The sequence below is a fragment of the Ambystoma mexicanum genome, chromosome 8 (genome assembly GCF_040938575.1).
Source record: "Ambystoma mexicanum isolate Mex_15411 chromosome 8, UKY_AmexF1_1, whole genome shotgun sequence".
NCBI lineage: Eukaryota > Metazoa > Chordata > Amphibia > Caudata > Ambystomatidae > Ambystoma > Ambystoma mexicanum.
The window spans coordinates 981,895,860-981,913,133 of NC_090929.1; the positions used below are offsets into that span (position 1 = coordinate 981,895,860).

The 17,274-nt window shown below is 41.2% G+C and overlaps 1 protein-coding gene across 1 annotated transcript in view; it reads left to right on the forward strand.

Moving 5' to 3' along the window:
• The window catches only part of AP5B1 (adaptor related protein complex 5 subunit beta 1), a 276,768-nt gene that overhangs the window by 253,790 nt on the left and 5,704 nt on the right, over positions 1–17,274 (forward strand). The window lies entirely within an intron of this gene.

Consider the following 17,274-nt stretch of genomic DNA (forward strand, 5'->3'; position numbering starts at 1 on the left):
GTGCGGCAGTTAGTCGTGGATGTCGTTAGATTGTTGCCATTTAAGGATATTTCGCCTAAAGCTATAATAGAATTGCTCTATTCTGAGGTCTAGTGGGAGTGCGTTCCAGTACTGGGCTGCCTTGACCGGGAAGCTACATCCACCTGTTTTTTTTAGACTGAATCTCGGTATCTGTAGGCAGTGGGAGTAGAAAGCTCTGGAGGGACGGGACAAGTTTTTTTTTTTTTGACTATTCTCTTTGCGAGGTAGGGGGGAGCTGCATTGTTAAGGCACTTAAAGGTTAGTGAGGCTGTTTTAAGTGAAATCCTGTCTTTGATTTTTAGCCAGTGGTATTCTCTTCTCTTATTGGAAACGTGTTCTCTAGTATGTAAGTTTAAGGCTGTAGGGCGTAGTTCTGAAGTATATGCATTTTGTCAATAATGTATTAATTGGCTCCCAGGTTACAAGGCGTTGCAATAGGCTAATATAGAGAATATTAGGGCGTTGGCGAGGATCATACAGCTGGCGTGTGATAGGAAAGCTTGGCATGTCCTAATAAGTTTGTACATGTAGGCGGTAGGAGATGCTAGAGAGCTTGCTTGCTTCTTCAGGGTCAAGGTAGAGTCAAGGTAAAAACCAAGCGTTTTAACCTCTTTGACTACTGTGATTGTGTTACCATCAATGTTAAACGTGGAGTAGTTGGGGTGAAGTTTTTTTAGGTTGGCTGCGGATCCGAAGAGAAAAGGATCTCTGTTTTTGTCGTCATTCCGGCAGAGGCGTGGGTTGCCATCCATGCCTGAATGAGGATGTATATTTCATTTACCAAGGCCGTATACGAAGCAAAGTTGCCCAAAAGGGGAATGAGGATCTGGGTGCCATCTGCTTAATTAGTGTAGGTGACACCCAGTCTGTACAATTTGTCAAATAGGGGCTTGGTAAAAATGTTATACAAAGTTGGCGAGATGCAGGAACCTTGAGGAACACTGCATGCTGTTTTGATGGGGTCCGCTGAGGCCGATGTGGAGAAGACTCCATTGTTCTATTGTCCAGGAATGACTGGACCCAGGCTATTGCTTCGCTTGAGAAGTGGGCAGCCAATGCCAGGTGTTCGCACAGGACTGTGTGGTCCACCAAGTCAAAGGCCGCTGACAAGTCAAGGAGGAGCAGCATGGCAGCGTTTCCCCTGTCATTGAGCTCGTCAATTTGTGTCTTTAGGTCGATTAAGGCCGTCTCTGTACCATGCTGTGGTCGAAACCCAGATTGGCGAGTGCCTAGCAGCTGGTTAGTTTCAAGATAAGCATGAATTTGTAGATAGGCTACTCTGTCAATTATCTTGAGAAGGAAAGGTATTGTGGTAATAGGCCTGTAGTTAGTAGGGATAGCAGGGTCTAGTGTTTATTTTTTGACAAGGGGTAAAACCCAAGACTCTTTTAGGTTACTCGGGACAGTGTTAGTGAAGAAGGAAGCGTTGATTAGTTTAGAAAAAAAATTGGCTAGGTCCCTTGTAGGATCTTTAATTAGTTGGGCTGGGCTTTTGTCACCCTTGCAGTTGATGGCTTCAGGGATGTGATAATTTTTTCAGTTTCCTTGATGGATACTTTAGTAAATTTGAAAGGGGCTGGGCTGGGCGTACTTTTCGTGGCTGTAGGTAATGTCACGCTGGGGGACAAGGAGGATTTATTTTTGGGAATTTTAATTTTAAGAGTTGTTATTTTGTTGGCTAGAGCAGTCTCTATGCTAGTGCACCATTGTTTATCTTTGGGGGTGTTGTCGCGGGGAGGTATCAGGGATTCCGATTCCCTAAGGATGATGAACAGTTCCTTGGTATTGGAGCTGGCGTTGGAAATTCTTTCGTTAAATAAGTCTTTTTTTGGTGCATAAAATTTATTTTTTATAATTGTTAGTAAAAAGTTTAAGTTGCAGTTTGTTTTCATCAGTGGGGGAGTGTCGCCATAAGGATTCTAATTTTCTTTTTTGTAGTCTCAGCTCTTTCATGTGGGGGGTGAACCAGGCATTGAGGTGTGCCTGTTGTTTGCTCTTGTGTAGTTTAAGGGGTGCAATGGTATCCAGAGCATTGGTCATAGTTTTATTGTAGATTTCTATGAGGAGATGCCTCTGCGGCCATTAGGTCTGTCCCTTCTAATTAATTGGTAGTTGTCTGGTATGGCTAGGGAGAGTGCTGGGCCGGCTGCTTCGTGCAGCCAGGTTTCTGTGACCTCTAGTAAGTCAAGATCATTAGAAGATAAAATGTCTGCTATTTCAGTGGCATGGGCCACTAATGATCTGGCATTAATCAGGGCTCCAGATATTGTGGTAGCATCAGGTGTATGCTGGATTCTTATGGGAATTAGTTTAGGTTGGTTATTGTTGTCATGGAATATGGTTAGTCTGGGGGCTAGCTCAAGTAGTGGGGAAGTTATTTTATACTGGGCATTAGAGTCCTTGTTCCAGCGGGCTTTAGGTTTGTAGAGGCATGCTAGTCTCACTCGGAGCCGAGTGTTTCTATTATGGGTGGAACATGGTACATGTTTAGCGAGTGCCATGTTTAAATAGAATAGTGGTAGGGTAAGGCACAGTAGGGAGGTTATCTGGATCATTCTAAGGCTCATACTTATATATAATTGTGTAACGTGTTTACAGGTCAAGGGTAGTTATATATAATTGTTTAACGTGTGTACAGGTCAAGGGTAGGCTAGTCCAACATAGGCATATATAGGCAGATAGGTCTAGTTTCTCATATATGAAGCAAAGTAGGCTAGTTCGACATAGGCAAGCAGGTTGGGCTAGTTTCTCATATATGAAGCAAAAGTAGGCTAGTTCAACATAGGCATATAAAAGCAGGTTGGGCAAGTTTCTCATAGGCACATCATGTATGTACCAAAAAATAGGCTATCAGCAATGGCAACAACAATAGGCTAGTTCCAGTCCACTCGCACAAGGCTGGGCTGTAATGCGGCAGCAGTAGGAGCTAGGACAATTACGGCAGGCACAGTAACTAGTTTGAGTGTATACATGTAGTCAGGAGTACAGTACGTGTTGCATTCGATCAAGGGAGCGTGCTGGGGGCAGGTTTGTACTACGAGCACAAGAAGCAGCAAATACGAGTACAGTGGTATAGTTTTTGTCTGTTGCGAACATAGTAGTGACAGAGTCTCTGGGCGACGGTGGCAACCGACAGGCACACAGGCGGGCGCGTGCCTTGAGTTAGTGCCTTTTAGGGGCTGGCCCTCTCACGCCTTCTGGCGGGGCCGTGCTCGAGATAAGGTGGCGTCCAACCAATAAGGGAAGCGGGGGGTTGCTAGGCAACCTGCAGGTTGCATTCGTTGGCCATTTTGTTGGCTCCTCGTGGTTGCAGCGAGATGCGACCGATAAAAAGATTGTATTCATAATGATTCAATTTAACAAACTCCTGCTTTAGATTCACAATTCGTTGATATCAGTTTGATTATTTGCCTCAGGTTACATATGGTGCAAATGTAGACCTTTCATTCCAATATTCTAATCCAACCTGGTTGTCCGGGTGTACAGCTATGCCCTTGCAAGTTACAACACTGTCCATTATTTCTTCAGTCACATATCGTTGTGCCATAAGTATGCATACAGTGCCATCATTTAGACCTTATCCTGAGGCATTATAAAAAAACATTAATTTCATGTTCCCGATTGAGGAAAATAGTGGTACCACGTAATTTACAGATCATTCTCGTTTCCATTTGTCTAAATAGTAATTTCTGGTCACCTCCTCGGGTACCACATTTCATTTTCTGCAAACCGATAAATCATATGCGTCAAGAACGATGGACCATGACTGACGCGTACCTGATTTTGGCAGATGCTTTATGGGTGATGCCACAATGTAGTCCTGAAATCTTCTCCAATACTGGATGGAGTTGTTAGGGCAGCACATGAAGACCACTCTACCGCTATTCCCAAATACCTAATCCTTCAGGGAAAGTTTGTAGGGCAGTCCTATGTGAAAAACCAGAGCGTGTTTCACAACCTAGTACCCAAGGATCCCGTACTCAGGTGGCCTGGGAAAGGCCATTGCTTTTGGATCCCGACCCTGGCGGTGGTCAAGCGAGGGCGGATCATCCCTAACCCATCTTGCCCCTATCCCTGCTTATTTCATAGGAAACTACAACATAATTCTTCCCCACTTCACATTGACAACACTACTGAGATGAGGAATGAGGCCAGGAAGATAACCTCTACTGGCTTGTAAAGGCTCTGTCCCTCTAATGAGATCAGGAAGAGTCAGGCACGTAATCTGAATTACATACACCTGCCACTTGTTAACACTCTCTGTCAGGATAAAAGGCGGCACGCACAGGCACACTGAGCGGGGCTGGGTACGAGAAGGAACAGCTCTTTCAGGGCTGATGCAAACCAGGCTATAGAAGTTGGAAGGCCAAGGGTTTGAGCAGCATTGCAGAGAAAGACAGAGTGCCAGGCGAGGATCCACGCTTTTGGGAAACCATGAGCATTCCACTACTGAAACGGAGTGAGCGGAAAGGAGAAACCTTCAAAGTGCTCCAGGCTGCCCGCTACCCTCTGGGGTGAACGACAGAGTTGGGGAGGAGCAGAGAAGGCGATGGTAACAGACTTGACTGCTGCGTGAAAGGCATTGTAGATAGAAGCCCAATTAACATGACCAGTGAATTATCGAAGGCAACAAAAGCCTGGTTTGTGTTAAAAGCAAAAGAGGCATATAATAAGAGTTGAAGATTACGTGTGTGCCGATGAAATGTGTAATGAAGAGGACAGTGATTGAATGGTGAGAAAAGTATACAAACAGAGTGGTCCTGCGAAGCAGAATCACACATTCAAAAGTCTCTGTCAAATGTTCTGAGCTATGGAAAGCGGGAAACGAAGGCAAAAAAGTAACTGCGATCCTTAACGAACTGTTGAAAAGCAATCTATATGAACTTTGAAAGATGCTAATAGGGCAAACGTAAGGACAATAAGAAACTACCAAGAGGCTTTGGTGTTGCATATGAATTTTGAAAGGAGGTGATGAAGATTGTTTATTGCAAAGTTTTTAAAAGGACGTGGTCATGCAGAGGCCTACGTAAAATGCTTGCAGTTTCGAAAAGTCTTAGAGAGTAAAAAGAGAAAGACATTCTTGAGCCCGGCAGAAGGAAGCCTGTGTGGAATAGTGTCAAAGTCAAGAGCCGAACTGTGTATACTATGTGGTTAGGAGGACAACGCCTAAAGAATGGATTAGACTGTCAAAAGCTTGAAGCCCAACCCTGAACTGTTGGATTGTACCAGCAAGCCAGTGTGCAAGACTGATAGAACTGTGCCATCCACCTATCCTTTTTAAGAAATTCTCGAGACCCTGTGCTTCTGAACGTGGGGAGTTGTTACTTAAGCCATTCTGACATTTATTTAAAGACACTATTTTTCTTTTTTGTATTCCCTCTTTCCCTCTACACATTTTTAATTTTTTTAATTTTTTTTTTTATAGTATAGGCCTTTTTATTTTGACTAGACTGACTTGGACACATTTGTTGTTTGTTTAATGGTCGAGACTACTCCCATTTTAAAGTTAGGGCCAGTTAGGAATTCCTCCAACCCCAGTAAACTACAAAATAAAGATATTTGAAACTAGCATATATTGTCTGTGTCTACTGTTGATAGTATGCCTTCCTTACACCTCCCTGTACCATGGGAAAAGAACCTGAGAATTAACGTGGTACAAGCACGCTGGGGACCACCTGACGGAGTGCCACAGGTTTACAATTCAATCAAGGATAAGGAAATGGGCAAGGAAAGGTTCAGAAACGCTGAGCAGGATAAAAGAAAGAGAAGAGTAAAAGGCGGTTACGGACCAGGCAACAAGGCGATAAACATCCAGGACAGATGCACAGAGAACAGAGTAGCAAAAAGGAGAATGTAACAACTAGGATGTTGAGATGCAGAGAATGCCGTTTCATCTGCCGTTTTTATACCCGTTGATGAAAGCGAGGCAAAGTAGTGGCCATTGCCCAGCAATGTAGCCCCAGGGCTCGAATCCTGTGTTTCAGGCTACACTGTAACGTGATGCCAACAAAGGTGGACGAGGAGGATGACGGGGGTTCCCTGCCACACGGAGAGACGAAACCAGGGGGAGTCTGTCCTACAGACACAGAATCAGTGTACACCGCCTGCGCGCCAGAGGAGAGCGCGTGACCAGTACCCCTCAGGTAAGGGCGGTGACTGTGTCTGGATACACTGCATCTGGCCAGCGGGGATACAGCCTCCAGGCTCTTGTGATAAGTGGTGGGTGCCGGAGTAGGCTCCGGTGCTGGACAGCATGTCATTCTTATTATCCAGTATATGTTACTCTTGTCAGTGGTTGGCTAGTGGCAATCTCATATCCTGACTGTTAAGACTGGATAAGTGTTCCAGAATACGTAATTCACGTATATTCCAACTTACATTTTTTGGCATGCGCAAAAAAAAGCATAAGCCACAAACTTTGTTCGACAATTGATGACTGCTCTAATTTCTGTTAGCTTATTGTCATTACACCAAAAATGTGAACTATCTTGTCCTGTATATATTTGGTCAGATCCATATTCAATTTTAAATGGAACATTCCTGTCCCTAGAATATTTAGTAATTGGGTTTACCCCTGTGAGTACTTTGAGTGTATTTAACCGCTAAAAAGGTAAGTATTTCTGGACTTAAATAGTGGAGAGTATGTTAGTTGTTAGAGATTAATCCAAGAATCCATTTTTTTCAGACAATGACATTTTAAGAAATTAGACCATTTGAGGTGACATTAAGGATTGACTATACATGAAAACCCCAATCAAGTGAGGGGTGAGAATGTAATATATCAGGGGATATAAAGTCACCATTAACTGTCGTGAAAATGGCTATTGACACAGTATAACATGCTTTATTTACAAGAAGAATTAGGGTGAGTTGAACGGATTTTAACTACATAAATGTACTACACTCCAGATCATGGTGATGACCAACCATGGTATTAACAGGAACAATACCAAAATTTCACCCCGAAGATTTGAACCATTTCATGACCCCCACTAAACCGACTCCCTTTTGTCGGTGTAGTGGCGGTTGGAGTTTGCAGGGGTGTCCTCGCTTCCTTTAGATGGGAGCGGGGGACAATAAAGAAAAAAAAGAAAAAGGGCCCTAAAATGCCTGTCCAGGCACACGTTAGTAGGCGAGAACTGATGCTGCAGGGTCGGGAGAGACGTCAGCACACTTCACGGTTTGCCACCGAAAAGGTAAGTGGGTAGGGGAGAGGCAGTTGCGGAGGATACAGACCACAGTGATCTATGTGATCGCCGTGACATAATGAGGGTGGGCAATTTAATTATCGACATTATGGGTGGCACGGTGATCACATAGATTCAATTAACATTGGGATGATTAATGAGGTATCACTGAATTGGCAATTGTTAAGGATTTCAATCAGGCGACACACACCTTGGTCTCGGCCTAGTATTCAGCGCACGACCGTAATGCTTATCTTTTTATATTTATTCAATATTGAAATGGTACACTACTCATATCAGACCCCCTTTTCAAATACCCCGGGTCACAATGGACCATGAACCAGGCTGGTTGGTAAAGTACAACATTTATTTTTAAATTCAAAAGAAATCACACACTTTTTAATATGGGGCAGCAATCACCAATGGGGTGATAATTACAATGAGAATGTGAGCAATGCACTGGGTTTAACCTTCTAGTGGAACATATACACAGCACAGCGGAATAGGAGCACTTTTTGATTTAGGAAAGATAGCACCCAAGTTAGAATTTCCCCCTGCAATGTTCCCTCAACCCTCAAATCTGAGTGGATAAACAGACACAGCAGGTAATCAGGTATAAGAGTCAAGAAACGGAATCCAAATCTGAACTTCCCTCCCCAAAACGGAGAGAAAAAATAATTTTAAACCCCTTGCAATGTGATGAAATGACACTCGGAAAGGGACAAATAAATAAATAATGAATGTGTGTTAAAAACCTTGAAGCAAATACAATTCCTCACTAGAGCAACAATGCAATGACACTAACAATCACAAATAATGGATTACCAACAGCATACAATTCGAAAATGAGTGGAAGGTTTCAAACAGATTGCAGCAAAATGACATGTTGGAAACATTGGGTAATTTCAGGCGGGAATTGCAAATTTGCAAACGTTTTTTTAATAAAACCAGGTGAAATACACTGATTTGGAGTTCATCCCTCTTGCCCCAGCCCCCCAACGCCCAACCTTGGCGTAACCAGTACAATCACTCGAAATAGGACTAATGGTTTAGGATTATACAAGACAAAATTACTAAAGAGATTGCACTAGCACTAGAAATCAAGAGCATGGCAGCAAGAATGATTCTGACAGTTTGAACAAGCTATCAGGATAAGGATAGGATGACTTAGAGAGTGCAATAAGGACAACGACAAGATAGGCTATGGGTTTCTACTGGGTGGTGAAATACTCGCAGACCACTTTTAGTTTGGGATTTTGGACAGTCAACGGTTCTGCTCACTACACGGCAGGGCGCCTGGCAGTTCTGGTCACCGGATGGCACTGGACTGGAATGGCAATTCTGGTCACTGGATACTAACGGTCGAGTGAATGGCATGCAGTTAGTGGTATCAGGATGCTTCCCAAAAACACCACAGCTTTCCCCTTTTTAATGGGAGACTAGTGGGTTTTCAGAATTGAGGCCTTGCTGGGATAGGATCAGCAATGCTTGGGTTTTTGCAGTTGGCCCTTGAGTAGGGTCAGCAATGCTTTGGCCTGGTAGTTGGGATCTGCAATCTGGATGGATGGAACAGGAACGCAGTGCATGAACGTCAGGAAGAGTGTGTGTGTAGAATCTTGTCAGGGACTCTTATTTATAATGCATAGTGACATCATCAAAGTATATGAAAGAAGCAGGCTTAACTAAACACGCCTCTAACAACGGGATTGGACAAGGGTCATAGTCTCCGCCTTGCTCTCAGCTGGTTGGATTTCAGGAAAATTATGTCAGATTTGTGATGTGAGTTTTACAATGTCCAAAAACGTCCCACAATTACTTTAACTAAAATCCGATTTTGCCACAAACATACATTTATACAATTGCAATCTCTTAGCAAATTATATACATAGGTTACATATTTTGCGCAGCACATAGCAGTGCAATCCTCCATTCTGTGAAACCTTGTTCATGCTTCTACAAGTTTTTCACGCTTTTCAATGGGATTTATATTACTCAAAATTCTATAACTTTATACATGGTATTGGATTATCCTAAGGGATGTATGTACAAAAATGTGCATTTGCAACATGGATGCTTTTTTTGTAATCTGCCATACTTCGCCATTTCTATTCCCAAGGTGTCATTGAGTTCTACCATGTCTTAAAAGAAAGCACAAAGAATCACTTTTACACTGCGAAAATTCTACATTTTTACAAAGTCTTGCTGCAGAGAGAAGTCTGTAAAGTTTATTTATGAAATAGTCTTTGAAAGCAAATGTCACTGGATCATTTCTTTTCCTTCCTTCAACTGCTACCAACTGTCATTTCCTTCAAAGCAAAGTGGGGGTTTCTTATCTTGATTGAAGGTTTATTGCCCCTTCACACTTCAAACTTCCTTGCCCTGGGAGTTCCATTGTCAGTGGGTTAGCCTAGCCTAGATTATTTCCAACCTAGCAATTATCATTTAGGTGTTAATATCTGCTGAGAGTTTATGGTGTGGCTCCCTTCCTTAGGGGGAAGTTTCAAGGCTGCCAACTGGAATAACTTGTTTGTGGGAGCTTGCAAATTCAGCCCATGTGTTTTAAAATCTTTATTTTCTTATTTTGGGTCCTGAATTAAAACAAACCTGTGGAATAAAATAGCCCCTGCGTGTATTATCACCAACAACACAACACCTTCACATTGCTAAATAAGGCAAGCTTTCATTCAACAATTTCCTTTTTAAACCGGCCATTTTTTCCTTTAGTTTGCAAAGGCCCATTTTTACATGTATGGTGAAAAGCTAGCATATCTTTATTTAAATTCGGGTTGGCAGCTCCATCAGATTCCCACACTGTCTTTGTACCCAAAGTCATTTTCTTGAAAGCAGGAGTTTTGTCTGAAGCACAGATATCTTGAAACTGACCTGGCTCAGAGAGTTAGACTCTCTTTGAACTGCTGAGCTTTGGATACTTTTGGAAAGAAATAAACATGTGTTCCTGTACGAGTAAAAGTGAAGTTCCTTGTTGATTTCTCTCAGAGTTGGTTTGACAGGGCCTGTCATTCTGAAATCATGCCTGTTTTTGCTGAGGCACAATAAAATATCTTGGCCATGGCAGTGCCTTTTTAATCACAGTAGTTTAAGACAGAACAGATGGAATTAGCATCAAAGCAGCATTTTCAAAGGGTGAAAAAATTTCATTTTCAAGAGGAATTCTAGGTTTTCAGCAAAGCAGGGCTGCCTTTTCACTTTATTCCATTTATATGTTGCAGTACACACTGGCACGCTCCTTCAGTGTGTCCCCTAGTTTCAATCCTGCCTGAAGTGTGCTTGGCAGGACGGTGCAGACATCTTTTCTTTTTGTTTGTTTGTTGCAAAACGCAGCTTTGAGGCCATGGCGCTCACAGGAGCCAGCGCAGCCATATTGCTGTTTCTTGCGCAAATGCAGCTTGGTAATGTGGGAAATGCAGTTGAGTGGGTCAATAAATCCCACACAATATAAGCATGATACTGTTCTGCTTCATGAGTTGGAGCGGGTGCATAGCTTTACTCAGGTTACTTACTGCTGATCATCGAATTTGCAAATTAGATTAATGTTTTGGTGATGGTACTTAAGGATAACATGACTATTTGACGAAATCATAAGTGCACAATGGATCAATGACACATTTATTTTCTCTCTCTCTATTTGATTTTATTGTATTTATTATATTTTTTAATTTCCATATACATTTTCTTTCAAACATGGCTTTATACCATCCCATGTTTCTCTATTCAATCATTTTATTTATTAATTTTTGTTTCTACTATTTGTTATGCTGAAATGCAATTATGTTGGGTATTAATATTGTCCATACCTATATGATTGTCATCTGGACTGTGCTCAACTGTTGCGTAAATCTCATCTCGAAAAATCTGATGGGACCTTTTGTATTTATTGGTTCTTTGTAGTTATTGGTTTATTATTTGATGTAAATGGGAAAGTGTAAAAACTATGCTGAGATTTATATTTTAGAAGTGTATTTGCAGTATGAAAGTGTGTGTTTTAGCCTTAAAGACGACCAGTGGTCGAAACACGTGTTGCCTGAGAGCATTTATTAAATATTGACTTATTACAAATTGGAGACTGTGTATTTGAAGTATATTCTGATATTGTAGTAGGACAACCGCAATACTCTGGCAGTCGAATATTTGCAACAAAAAAAAAACGTACATATACCACTAGCTACCCACCTCTAATACAACGAAAGGTGGCTACTTGTCAGAAATGTACCTCACAGTAGGAATTTCATAGGATTATATCTCCCACCATAGACAAAGAAATGTGTTTAGCATATTTTAATTATTATGTCAAACAGCATGGTAAAACAACATAAAAAACCTATTTCCAGCGTTCGTTATTTGTAGAAACACAAATGGGCGGAAGAAGCAGACACCAAAACATTTGCAATGTACAATTTGCGTGATGTTAGTAATGGTGTATTTTGATCGCATTTTCAATTATACAACAACATGGTATAATAGCGTCAACATTTGAATATGTTTCTAGGGAGAAGGACAACACTGTTGCAGTTTAAAGCTCGTCAGTAAAGTACAACGCCCCGTCTTCAGGACGCGATAGGTTAAAGACACACGTTACACTGGCAACATGGCGCCTATGTGTCAGTGTGGTGACCTAAAGAGATAAATAAAAAATGTTTTACTCAAACATGATAAAAACAGTGATGGTGGTGTTTGTGTGCATTCAAAACAAGTAGCCAGGTTGCTAACCTTAAAAGTGATTTCTTTTGGTGTGATGGGCAAAGCGATTGCATGAATCAATTTAATTGAGGCGGCAGACCAGTCCGTCTTAAGAATTCAAGCTGTAAATCAATACGTACATTTATTTAGATTTTTGTTGAAACAAGTAACATATTGAACCAACAATAGTTACATTTTGATATATGAATCAATCATATTTACCACTTTATGTGTAAGTCAGGGATTTTTGTTTCAAGTCCTGCAGAGAAATTTCAGTGGTGTACCGAGTTTCTATGGTATTCCGGATACTACATGTCCCATAATGCATCATGGAATCTAAAAAAATGCAAAAAGCCTTTCAATTTCACAGGTTTCATCTGATTTACGTTTCTTTCAAGCATTTAAGTGGCAGGGAGTAACACTTACTTGGCCATAATGATCCCCAAGGCTGTCTTGCATTGTTATATATTGGGTTAGATATTTTAAACCGCTCACGTGTCAGTGAATGGCTCTGTGTGGGAGACAAAGGCACCATAGAGTACAATTGGACTCTCTGTACGTTTTTGAGCAACAATCAAGTGTGGCATGGATTTCAAAGCAGGCTTACCTGTCGTGTGTGCATTCGCCTTCACATAACCGCTTTACCCTGTGGCTTTTTCCTTGGTTGCATACTGGTGTAAGCCAAATGTCATTCGTTGACATCGAAAGAGGACTGCCAAGTCCAGTCCATTCGTGTGTGTAGTAGAGGAAGGACTTTCCTCAGTATTAGAAAGGGGTCGGCCATTTTTGAGTGTATATGGGTCCTATGAAGGTATACTTAACACTGCAGTAAATAATGATCTGCTTGCTAGTTCTCAGTAAGGGGGTGTGTATAGTGTGTCAAATACATTTTTTCTTATAGAGCAAATTTGTGCACACAATGGTTATGCATTATATGACAATTTTAGACAAGGCATCACCCTCCAGCATACATGATAGACATAAATGGCAATGAGATCATATTTCATTAACCCCCCACTGGTTGTCTGAGCTATTAGTGGATAAACAGACTCCACTCTATGGCAATATTTAGACCAGACTGGACTGTATTGAGATTATAAATCCATTTTTGCTCCATTTTTTTTAAGGAACAGATCCCTATTCCCTCCCCGTGGGTGAGCTTTAGATGTCTCAATAACAAACCAAAATATATCTTCGCATGTGTGTTTCACTTGTGAATAATGGGCCACCAATGGTTTATCCGGAGTACCATTCCGTATGGCGGAGCGATGTTCGCCAATTCGTAATTTCACTGACCTGATTGTTTTGCCTATATAGATTAACCCACAAGGGCATTTTATCCCATAGATCACCCATTTAGTCAGGCAATTTGAGAAGGATTGGTATTTCCATAGCCTGTCATACAGATCAATCTGTTTCAAATTCTTGGTCAAATGGCAGACTGAACAATGTCCGCATGCATAATGACCACTGACTGGTGGCAGTCCCCATAATGTAGATTGAATGGGTGTCTCAATGTTGTTAATATGGTAAGTGTGTACTAATTTATCCCGCAGATTCGGCATCCTCTTGAAGGCAAATCTAGAACAACTTGGTTGAAAATCATCCGTATGAATGATTTTCCAATTTTTTAGTATCACCCTTCTTAGGTCATTACTCAGGGGCGAAAAAGATGAGACACATGTAATTCTATCATCTTGTGGTTTTGTGTGTTTCTGAAGGATCACTTCACGATTTGCGTTACGTGCTCTCTTCATAGATCTCTTGATTATTTTCCGAGGATATTTTCTCTGTTTAAGTTTTTCGCTCAAGAACTGGCTATTGATTTTAAAGTTAGCCAATTCACTACAGTTACATTGGATTCTAAGAAATTGTCCGTAGGGTAAATTTTCCCGTAGACTAGACGGATGGAAGCTACTGAACAATAAAAGCGTGTTCTTGTCTGTGGGTTTTTTGAATAATGTAGTACCCAGTTGATTATCCTTTTTGAAGATTTTCAGATCAAGAAAGGCTATATTGTCAGTGCTTGATGACATGGTGAATTTGATGGTTAGAGTTTGGCTGTTGAGCCATATTAAAAAGAGATCTAGTTGGTCCTGGCTTCCGTGCCAAAGCATGAACACATCGTCTATGTAACGATGCCAGGAACTAATGTGTTCATGGAAGGGATTAGTCGCCGTGTAGATGAAATTAGATTTGTAGTGATCCATGTATAAATTTGCTAAATCTGGTGCAAATGTAGCACCCATTGAGGTCCCTTGCCTTTGTTGGTAAAAGGTTTGATTGCACAAGAAAAAGTTTTTTGTCAGTGCCAGCCTCACGCATTCGATGATAAAATTGGATGGCACTGTATGGTCAGCTCTTGTCTCTAGATATTGATGTAATACTTCAATGCAGTGGTCCTGGGGGATGTTAGTGTATAACGACTCTACATCCAGGGTGACCAAGATGTCATCGGCCCCTGGGTGTAGACTGGCAACGATGTGTATCATAGCTGTAGTGTCTTGCACCCTGGTCACGACTGGATGTAGCGTCGTTATACACTAACATCCCCCAGGACCACTGCATTGAAGTATTACATCAAAATCTAGAGACAAGAGCTGACCGTACAGTGCCATCCAATTTTATCATCGAATGCGTGAGGCTGGCACTGACAAAAAACTTTTTGTTGTGTAATCAAACCTTTTACCAGCAAAGGCAAGGGACCTCAATGGGTGCTACATTTGCACCAGACTTAGCAAATTTATACATGGATCACTACGAATCTAATTTCATCTACACAGCGACTAATCCCTTCCATGAACACATTAGTTCATGGCATCGTTACATAGACGATGTGTTCATGCTTTGGCACGGAAGCCAGGACCAACTAGATCTCTTTTTAATATGGCTCAACAGCCAAACTCTAACCATCAAATTCACCATGTCATCAAGCACTGACAATATAGCCTTTCTTGATCTGAAAATCTTCAAAAAGGATAATCAACTGGGTAGTATTATTCAAAAAACCCACAGACAAGAACACGCTTTTATTGTTCAGTAGCTTCCATCCGTCTAGTCTACGGGAAAATTTACCCTACGGACAATTTCTTAGAATCCGACGTAACTGTAGTGAATTGGCTGACTTTAAAATCAATAGCCAGTTCTTGAGCGAAAAACTTAAACAGAGACAATATCCTCGGAAAATAATCAAGAGATCTATGAAGAGAGCACGTAACGCAAATCGCGAAGTGATCCTTCAGAAACACACAAAACCACAAGATGATAGAATTACATGTGTCTCATCTTTTTCGCCCCTGAGTAATGACCTAAGAAGGGTGATACTAAAAAATTGGAAAATCATTCATACCGATGATTTTCAACCAAGTTGTCCTAGATTTGCCTTCAAGCGGATGCCGAATCTGCGGGATAAATTAGTACACACTTACCCTATTAACAACATTGAGACACCCATTCAATCAACATTATCGGGACTGCCACCAGTCAGTGGTCATTATGCATGCGGACATTGTTCAGTCTGCCATTTGACCAAGAATTTGAAACAGATTGATCTGTATGACAGGCTATGGAAATACCAATCCTTCTCAAATTGCCTGACTAAATGGGTGATCTATGGGATAAAATGCCCTTGTGGGTTAATCTATATAGGCAAAACGATCAGGTCAGTGAAATTACGAATTGGCGAACATCGCTCAGCCATACGGAATGGTACTCCGGATAAACCATTGGTGGCCCATTATTCACAAGCGAAACACACATGCGAAGATATATTTTGGTTTGTTATTGAGGCATCTAAAGCTCACCCACGGGGAGGGAATAGGGATCTGTTCCTTAAAAAAATTGAGCAAAAATGGATTTATAATCTCAATACAGTCCAGTCCGGTCTAAATATTGCCGTAGAGTGGGTCTGTTTATCCAATAATAGCTCAGACAACCAGTGGGGGGTTAATGAAATATGATCTCATTGCCATTTATGTCTATCATGTCTGCTGGAGGGTGATGCCTTGTCTAAAATTGTCATATAATGCATAACCATTGTGTGCACAAATTTGCTCTATGAGAAAAGATGTATTTGACACACTATACACACACCCTTACTGAGAACTAGCAAGCAGATCATTATTTACTGCAGTGTTAAGTATACCTTTATAGGATCCATATACACTCAAAAATTGCCGACCCCTTTCTAATACTGAGGAAAGTCCTTCCTCTACTACACACACGAATGGACTGGACTTGGTAGTCCTCTTTCGATGTCAACGAATGACATTTGGCTTACACCAGTATGCAACCAAGGAAAAAGCCACAGGGTAAAGCGGTTATGTGAAGGCGAATGCACACACGACAGGTAAGCCTGCTTTGAAATCCATGCCACACTTGATTGTTGCTAAAAAACGTACAGAGAGTCTAATTATACTCTCTGGTGCCTTTGTCTCCCACACAGAGCCATTCACTGACACGCGAGCGGTTTAAAATATCTAACCCAATATATAACAATGCAAGACAGCCTTGGGGATCATTATGGCCAAGTAAGTGTTACTCCCTGCCACTTAAATGCTTGAAAGAAACGTAAATTAGGTGAAACCTGTGAAATTGAAAGGCTTTTCGCATTTTTTTAGATTCCATGATGCATTATGGGACATGTAGTATCCGGAATACCATAGAAACTCGGTACACCACTGAAATTTCTCTGCAGGACTTGAAACAAAAATCCCTGACTTACACATAAAGTGGTAAATATGATTGATTCATATATCAAAATGTAACTATTGTTGGTTCAATATGTTACTTGTTTCAACAAAAATCTAAATAAATGTACGTATTGATTTACAGCTTGAATTCTTAAGACGGACTGGTCTGCCGCCTCAATTAAATTGATTCATGCAATCGCTTTGCCCATCACACCAAAAGAAATCACTTTTAAAGTTAGCAACCTGGCTACTTGTTTTGTATGCACACAAACACCACCATCACTGTTTTTATCATGTTTGAGTAAAACATTTTTTATTTATCTCTTTAGGTCACCACACTGACACATAGGCGCCATGTTGCCAGTGTAACGTGTCTTTAACCTATCGCGTCCTGAAGACGGGGCGTTGTACTTTACTGACGAGCTTTAAACTGCAACAGTGTTGTCCTTCTCCCTAGAAACATATTCAAATGTTGACGCTATTATACCATGTTGTTGTATAATTGAAAATGCGATCAAAATACACCATTACTAACATCACGCAAATTGTACATTGCAAATGTTTTGGTGTCTGCTTCTTCCGCCCATTTGTGTTTCTACAAATAACGAACGCTGGAAATAGGTTTTTTATGTTGTTTTACCATGCTGTTTGATATAATAATTAAAATATGCTAAACA